Source organism: Pristis pectinata, chromosome 12, assembly GCF_009764475.1.
Source record: "Pristis pectinata isolate sPriPec2 chromosome 12, sPriPec2.1.pri, whole genome shotgun sequence".
Classification (NCBI taxonomy): domain Eukaryota; kingdom Metazoa; phylum Chordata; class Chondrichthyes; order Rhinopristiformes; family Pristidae; genus Pristis; species Pristis pectinata.
In genome coordinates this window covers 8,154,643-8,163,749 of record NC_067416.1, presented here as the reverse complement: position 1 = coordinate 8,163,749, position 9,107 = coordinate 8,154,643, and positions in this window count along the sequence as shown.

The window sequence follows — 9,107 nt, the reverse complement described above, 5'->3', positions numbered from 1 at the left end:
CAAAAGAAACACACCGCGTCATGATTCAGTGTTAAAAACTACTTTATTAATAACTACTTATGATAATAAGAAAAATAAAAGTAAAAATGTTAGAATTTAGAAGTAAAAATGTTAAATCTTAAACATTAACCCCCAAAACTAAACTTGTAGTGGCAAACTCCCAAACTCCCAAGCCAAGGGAGTTTGGCAGTTGATTGAAACCACCGTTGATTGAAGACAAAATGTAGATGTAGAGAGAAAATAGAGAGTAATTACGAAATCCAAATGTTCCACGATGGAACCCAAACGACACCTCAGTGTCTACTCAGCAGTGACCACTCCAATGCATCTGCCTCACCCCGAAAGGCACTCAAATCGTGGCCGTCCACACAAATACTTGTTTCCTTCTACAGGTCAACAACAAAGTGAACTCCACTGCTTTGTTCCAAAGTATCTGCCACCCTGAAAGGCATCCAAGATGTGGCCATCCACACAAATACCTGTTTCCTTCTACAGGTTAACGACAAAGTGAACTCCACCGGATTACTCCAAAAATCCACACGTGGATTGTAGTGACAGACACAGTTCCTGTTTTTCATCCATTGACAGAGACTAGCAGGCTGGTCTCTCTCTCTCTCTCTCTCTCTCTCTCCTCTGACTGACTGCTTCAAAAACGTCATTATGTTCTTTATCTTCTGTTGTCATAACCACACCAACACACACACACACACACCACCATGCTCTATCTTAAAGGGACATTCACCAATAGTAACCCAGTCCGTGACACACCTCCCACCTAAAAAACTTTTTTCCAAAAAAAATCTAACCACGCATACAGTTAGTAATGTGTTAATAACTATTATTCTACACAATTACAGAATATCAGATTAGTAAAGATACATATCTCCCATTTAACATCAGGAAAGTCATGGTTGATTGCCTTCCATGTGACTATGTGACATATCACGTGTTCATACTTCCATTTTATCCATTTTCAAACAAAATTAATTCTCTCACGTGTTGACCTTGCTGCAATTGGAACTGGTCCAATTTTGTTTCAAGGTTCTTCAATTCAATGTTGTGTACGAGTTTCACTAATACAATGTTTAGACTGCCATAAGCTTTAACCTACAAATTTTCAGATACTTCAATGTCAACAGAGTTGGCCACAGCTGTTTTTTTCACAACACAAAGGCGTTCAATCTGGCAGGCTTTCTGCAAGTTTTTAAATTTCTGAACAGTCCAGCAAATTAACCCATTGTTCTCCTGGCAATTTTAAAGTCTCTTTCTCTCTCTCCTCTGACTGATTCCGACTGACTGCTTCAAAAGTGTCATTACGTTCTTTATCTTCTGTTGTCATAACCACGCCAACACACACACACACCACTATGCTCTATCTTAAAGAGACATTCACCAATAGTAACCCAGTCCATAACACATCTGGGATTGCTGCTTGGATCCTTTAGTTATTTCTCTTGGGCACATCAAGTCAAAGAACAGTATTGTTAGAGACAGACAGATAGTGCCCTGTCACACACCCAGCTGTATACAGCACAGGGTGTGATGCAGTGTAACGGTCCCTCTATACCACCCCTACATCAACCTTCAGTATACCAGCTCCTGACATATCTCCAGACAAACTATCAATATTATGACTTAGAGGTAGAATTCAATTAACCAAACCCATTTTGCTTAACTCTTCACAAGAGGAGACTTGCATTCCAGCTGGATTTGAACCCAAGTCCAAGGTGAAAGGTCTATGTATGCACCACTGGGCCACCCATATCTTTTGCTGTGAAACAGGCCATTTCAGCTGCAGTGAACCGGTTTGTTAGACAGTCATCAGTGAGCCAGCCAATGGGGTTACTGGGAGCCTGATGGCCTATGGGATGAGATCCTGATCTCAAATGGGAGGGCAGTTCGATGGTGTACCAACACGTCATGATGGGAATATGGAACGGGTTACTGTGGCAACCCCACACAAGGCAAAGTACCAATCAGGAATTGAGACTAAAAGAGAGACCAGAGTCATTGGAACCAGAAGACTTTAAACTAATAATCTGGCTAAAACAAAATGTCAAATATTTATAAAGACCCAAAGATACGAGCTGTACCTCTTACAACTGAGAGAATATTTTCAGAATGACTTGTGAGAGTAGGGGGTAGTTGTTCCTAATCCATATTGGAGTTTGTATGAACATATGTTTCCTGGTCACATTCTGTAATGTCACCTGCTTAATGTATTAGTGGATCCTTCTATTGATTAATTACATCTAAACATTAAATTAATTTTTCTCTCCATTCTTCATTGTGTTTGTTACTTCATTTCCTCTAACAAAAAATTGGCATTGTGCATTTCCCAATTATGAATTATAAAGCCCAAAATTTACTTTTTATCCATTCACAGACATGTTGGGGAAGCCAAGTTGCGGATGACACCAAGATAGGTGGAGGAGTAGAGAGTATTGAGGAGACAGGAAGGTTGCAGAGAGACCTAGGTAGGTTAGGAGAATGGGCAAGGAAATGGCAGATGAGATTCAATGTTGAGAAATGTGCAATTGTACACTTTGGAAACAGAAATAAACGGGCAGATTATTATCTAGAAGGAGAGTTCGAAGTACAGAAGTACAAAGGGACTTGGGGGTACTCATGCAGGATACCTTAAAGGTTAACCACCAGGTCGGATCGGTGGTAAAGAAAGCGAATGCTATGTTGGCATTCATTTCAAGAGGTATAGTGTATAAAAGTAAGGAAGTGTTGATGAGGCTCTACAGGGCACTAGTGAGGCCTCATTTGGAATACTGTGCACACTTTTGGGCCCTATCTTAGGAAAGGTGTGCTGATGTTGGAGAGGGTTCAGAGAGGATTTACGAGGATGATTCCCAGAATGAAAGGGCTTATGTATGATGAGCGTTTGTCGGCTCTTGGACTGTACTCACTGGAGTACAGAAGAATGAGAGGGGACATCACAGAGACATTTAAAATGTTGAAAGGACTGGACAGAGTAGATGTGGCTAAGCTGTTTCCCTTGGTGGGTGAGTCCAGGACCAGAGGGCACAATCTTAGAATTAGAGGGTACAGGTTTAAAACAGAGATGAGGAGAAATTTCTTTAGCCAGAGGGTGGTGAATTTGTGGAATTCCTTGCCAGGTACAGCAGTGGAGGCCAGATCATTGGAGGCGTTTAAGGAAGAGATAGATAGATATCTAAATAGTTGGGGTATCAAAGGATATGGGGATAAGGCCGGAAATTGGGGTTAGAATAGTGTGATTTTTTTTGTTCCCCCCCCCCAATTTCTCATTTCTTTTTCTTTTTCCCCTTTTCTTTGGAGCAGAATTGATGGGCCGAATGGCCTACTTCTGCTCCCTTGTCTTGTGATCTTGTGAAGCCCAGCACTTATAGCCCACACCTGGCTACCACGCAACTGAGTGGGCTGTTCAGGTATTTCAGAGAGCCCTAAAGGGTTAACCACATGACTCTGAGTTTGGAGTCACATATAAACAAGACCCCGAGTAAGGACGGACTTTCCATCCCTGAGAAGGAACATGGAGTTTCTAATAATCCAGTGGCAACATAATCACCAACGCTAAGATTAGTTTCCAGTTCCACATTTCTTTAATTAACTCAGTTTAAGTGACTCCGGTGATTATGGGATTTGAAGTCCCAGTTTTGGATTGTTCGTCTGGGTCCCCACAAAGCCATCCTGTATTGTTAACATGCCAGAAGTAGATTCTGTCCAAGCCAGACAATGTGTCAGATACTGATTAAAAAGGTGTAATTATTCATGGGGGAGGAAATAGACCCTAAGTTTCCTGTCTGTGTCTCCATGGTGACATATGTTTGGTTGGGTGAGATCACTGCCCACCCTCTAGTCCATGACCCACTTCTCAGTGTCAGCAGGTAGATAAATATTTAGTGTTGACGAGGAGTCCATTGGAGTGTGTGCTGGGCCTGCCTCAGGTACAGCAGGGACAGCTCTCTGCAACCTCCACGTTGGCCCTCTTGAAGATCAGGTCCCACATTTAAAAATAAATTCTGAAAGAAAAGTTTCCCTGTGGCTTGCCCAGTGACCTAATTAAAATTTAACAAACATTCTCTATGTTCTTTTAGTGGGCCGCTTGTTCCAGAAAGTCAGTCTCATGATGTCGTTCCTTAATTTGCATCTTGTGACATGGGCGGTATTAGATGGGTCCTGGTTTGGAGGAACTTTTGGCAGTGGTGTTGGGGTGGGACTCCCAGATTATTCTGTTTCCTCAGTTAGTTCCCTCCCACCCCAGTCTGCACCAGTTATCCCAGGTCCCTACTCACGAAATGTGGTCTTGAACACCTAGGATGAAGCAGGTGAAGGATTGGATGATGCAGTGTTCGTGCATCCTGATAAACTTACATTACTGGAGGTCAGGTTAACATCCAGACTCTACCATTGGGGCTGAAAGCTTCTGACCTACAATGATTCTCATGCGATACGGGTCTCAATCGAGCTACTAGCGGATCTGGGATAGACTGTGTGACCCAAGTCTGAGTTGGTGCACGTAACAGAAACAGGAATCTGTTAAAATGGTGAGAACTTGGCTATACTGATGGTCAAAGGGACCTGAGGTGTGCTTGTGCACAGATCAGTGCAGGTGCAGCAGTTGAATAGGGGAGCAATTGTCCCTTTTCTCTCTCCTCCTGATCGACCCAGTTCTTCCTGCACCCACCCCAGTCCCCCCATCACCCTGCTCCTTTCCCCTCTTCCACCTATGTTCAACCTGCCCATCACCCACAAACTCCTCCCACTGGATCCCCCTCCCCATCACCCACAATCTCCTCCCACTGGATCCCCCTCTCCTCCCCAATCTGCCCTCCCCACCTCCCTTATTTGATTCTATGCCTCCTCTCCTGTCAGATTCCACCTTTGGTCACCTCCACTTGTCACCTCCCAGCCTCTGTCGCCACTTCCACCCTCCACTCCCCCATCTGCCTACCACCCCTCCTCACCTGGGTCCAAGAGGTGACCAAGAAGGCAGATGAGGGAAGTGTAGTAGACACGGTCTACGTCGACTTGAGCAAGGCTTTTTGACAAGGTCCTGCAATGGTAGGCTGGTCTGGAAGGTTAGATCACATGGAATCCAGGGTGAGCTGGCCAATTGGATATAACATTGGCTTGAGGCAGAGGGTGGTAGTGGAGAGTTGTTTTTCAGATTGCAGGACTGTAACCAGTGGTGTGCCTCAGGGATCGGTGCTGGGCCCACTCTTTGTTCGTCATCTATATTCACGATTTGGGTGACAATGTTGTTAGCATGGTTAGTAAGTTTGTGGACAACACCAAAATTGATGGTGTAGTGGACAGAGAAGTGGTTTAGGGGGGAATCTAGTGAGCCAGGGAATGGCAAATGGAATTTAACTCGGACAAGTGTGAGGTGTTGCACTTTGATAAATTAACCCAGGGCGGGACTTGCACGGTAAATTCTAGAGCCCTGGAAAGTGTTGCAGAGCAGAGGAATTGAATGGTACAGGTACATAGTTCCCTGAAAGTGGAGACAGAGTGGTGAAGAAGGCGTTTGGCATGCTTGCCTTCACTGGGTCAGGGCACTGAGTACAAGAGTTGGGATGTCATGTTACAGCTGTACAAGATGTTGGTGAGACCGCACTTAGAATACTGTGTGCAGTTCTGGTTGCCTGGGTACAGGAAGGATATCATTAAGCTGAAAAGGGTGCAGAAAAGATTCACCAGGATGTTAATGGGACCGGAGGACTTGAGCTCGGAGAGACTGGATAGGCAGGGACTTTTTTCCCTGGAGCGTAGGAGGCTGAGGGGTGACGTTATAACGCTTTATAAAATCAAGAGTGCCATAGATAAGGTGAATGGTCACAGTGTTTTCCCCAGGGCAAAACTAGAGGGCATAAGTTTAACGTGAGAGGGGAAAGATTTAAAAGTGATCTAAGGAGCAACTTTTTCCACAGAGGGTGGGGGGTACATGGAACGAGCTGCCAGAGGAAGTGGTTGAAGCAGGTACAATTACAACATTTAAAAGACAGTTGGACAGATACATGGACAGGAAAGGTTTAGTGGGATATGGGCCAAACGCAGGAAATGGGACTAGTTCAAGTCGACAACTTGGTCCAGTTGGACAATTTGGGCCAAAGGGCCTGTTTACATGCTGTCTTACTCTGACTCTATAAAGCGTGTTCTGCACCGACAATTTTCCTCCACTCTATACCAGCTGGAAGCTCATTCTGTCTCAACAGTTCAAATCCTTCAAACATCTTCTGACTCTTAATCCATGTTTAATTACACCATTTAAACTTTATTTATACAGCACAGTAACAGGCGCTTCCGGCCCAACGAGTCCGCATTTAAACCCATGTCAACCTGCCGGTAAGCCTTTGGAATGTGGGAGGAAACCCGAGCACCTGGAGGAAACCCACGCAGACACGGGGAGAACGTACAAACTCCTTACAGACGACAGGAATTGAACCCCGATCGCTGGTGCTGTAATAGCGTCACGCTAACCGCTACGCTACTGTGCCGTCCATGTTTTGATATATTTTGTTTCAAATCATTTTTCAATCTTGCCAGTTTATCAGGAGTTTCTCAATCAAAAATGCTTGTGTTGATTTTCAGTGGCACGTTGATTTAGCACCACCTGCTGTAAAGGAAATGAATTGCAGAGCATTTGCAGTCCACAAATGGCGCACCGGCAGAGATATTTGTATCTTCCTTGGACTACAGAGCATTTACAATACAGAAATGGTGCAACCAACCTAGTTGGTCTACCTGTGGCTCTGTCCACAGCAGTCTCCCCTCTGAACCCAAAAGTTCAAGGTCCAGGGACTGTGCATGATAACCTGAGCTGAATAGACAGCTTTTAGAGTGTCTGACTTTTTGGATTAGACATTCCACCAAAATTGTGTTCAGTTTATTTTATTCAATATTTGCAATGTGGCTGTTGCTGGCAAACACATCACTTTATTGTCCTTCCCTAATTGTTCTTGAGAAGATGCTAGCAAGTTGCTGTAGTTCTTCCGGTGAAGGTGGTCCCACAGTGTACAGGAAGTCCCTGACTTACGAACATCCGTACTTAGGAACCGACCTTCGTGGTCGGTTAGTAAGCGGGCCCAGCCCCCGATCCTACCACGGCAGCGGTACACCTTCTTTGGCCCAACTCCAGGCCAAGCGCGCATGTGCGGCCACGATCCCCGGGCCAAGTGCGCACGCGCGGACACTGTTCCGAGTTACACACAAAATCAGGTTACGAACAGTCTCAAAAATGGAACTCGTTCGTAACCCGGGGACTTCCTGTAGTTGGGGAAGGATGGGGCTCCAGGAATTGGACCCAACCATACTGAAGGACTGTTGGTATATTTTCACATCAGGGTGGTGTGCAACTCAGAAGGGAAGCCGCAGGTGGTGGTACTTTCCTGTACCTACTGCCCTTGACCTTCCTGGTGGAAGATATCACAGGTTTGGCAGGTGCTGTCAGAGTAGTTAAAGTGAGTAACAGCAGTGCATTTTGTACTTGGCAGGACCACAGCCACTGGTGGAGGGAGTGAACGTTTACATGGATGGAGAAAGTTCCATAGCACTAATTAGAAAGGATTGCAGTTTTCTCCATTGTTCTGGGTTATCTTAACCCTCAACCAACATTACTAAAAGAAATTGTCATTAAACTGGAGAGCGTGCAAAGATTTATGAGGATGTTACCAAGACTGGAGGGCTTGGGTTATAAAGGGAGGCTGGATAGGTTGGGACTTTTCTCCCCCAGAGCATAGGAGGGTGACATTGTAACATTTATAAAATCAAGAGGGGCATAGATAAGCTCTTAGTAACCAAAGTCTTTTCCCCAGGGTAGGGGAGTCCAGCACTGGAGAATGTGGGTTTCAAGTGAGAGGAGAAAGATTTAAAAAGGGAACCGAGGGCAACTTTTTCCATAGAGGATGATGGGTATATGGAACGAATTGCCAGAGGAAACGGCAGAAGCAGATACAATCACAAAATTTAAAAGGAATTTGGACAGTTACAAGGATAAGAAAGGTTTAGGGGGATGTGGGCCAAACACAGAGCAATGGGACCAGCTCAGTTCGGCAGCTTGATCAGAACTGACCATCTGGGCTGAAGGGCCTGTTTCCGTGTCCTACAACTCCATGACTATGACTAGTATCATATTGCTGTTTGTTCAGATTGGCAGCTCCAAACCTTTCATTCCAGTAATTAGTTGCTCCGTAATTACTTCACTGGCATAAAAGCTCCCTAGGAGCTCTGAGGATATGATAAAATAACCCCAGTTCTATATTCCCATCAGAGGTTTTCCCTGAACTACTCCCTCGGTTTCATGTCACCCAGCTTATAGTTAAGATGAATGCCTTCAGTTCTAGAGGTTTAAAAGTCAAGAGACCTTTGGATTATGTTCTACTTTATAATAAAATGTAGTATCAGAAATGCATGGACTCCAAATATCCAATCATTAAAAATACTCCCTTACACGACTCCAGATACAATAATCTAATAAGGGGTTGTACAGTAATTGTAAAATAGCAGCACATTCTATACTCTACATATTTAACATGATTCTTCTTTTAAAAAACATATGTACAGAGTATTAAATAAGAAAATATCATAATTCAGATTGAAGTGGGGCAGTAACCTACCCCCTGCCATCGACCTGTCCATCCTTGTCCTTCTCCACTGTTAATGCAAACTAGAGGAACAACACCTCGCGTCCTGCCTGGGTAGTCAGCAACCCAACGGCATGGAAGTGAATTTTCCAATTTCAGGTAACCCTCCCCTCCTACCGATCCTCCTCCTGTCCTATTTTTTTGTCCCCTTCAACATTCCCCCCCCCCTTCACCCATTTTTGTCTCCCTCCTGGTTCCGTCCACTTGCTGCCCACACATTTCACCCACAGGCTTCCCCCACCCCCACCCCCACCCCCACCTGGTTGCAGTCCCACCTGCCCTTCACCTCTCCCCTGACAGTTCCCATTATCACCTTCCGTACTTATCAGATTCCACACTGGTAACCTCTGTGTTCCTGCTTATCACCGTCCAGCTGCTGTCTCCACCTCGCTCCATCCGCCTCTCTGCCTCCATCTATCATCCACCTGCCTCCGTCTCCCAACTCCACCCTGCCTCCCTTCCCCTACCTGG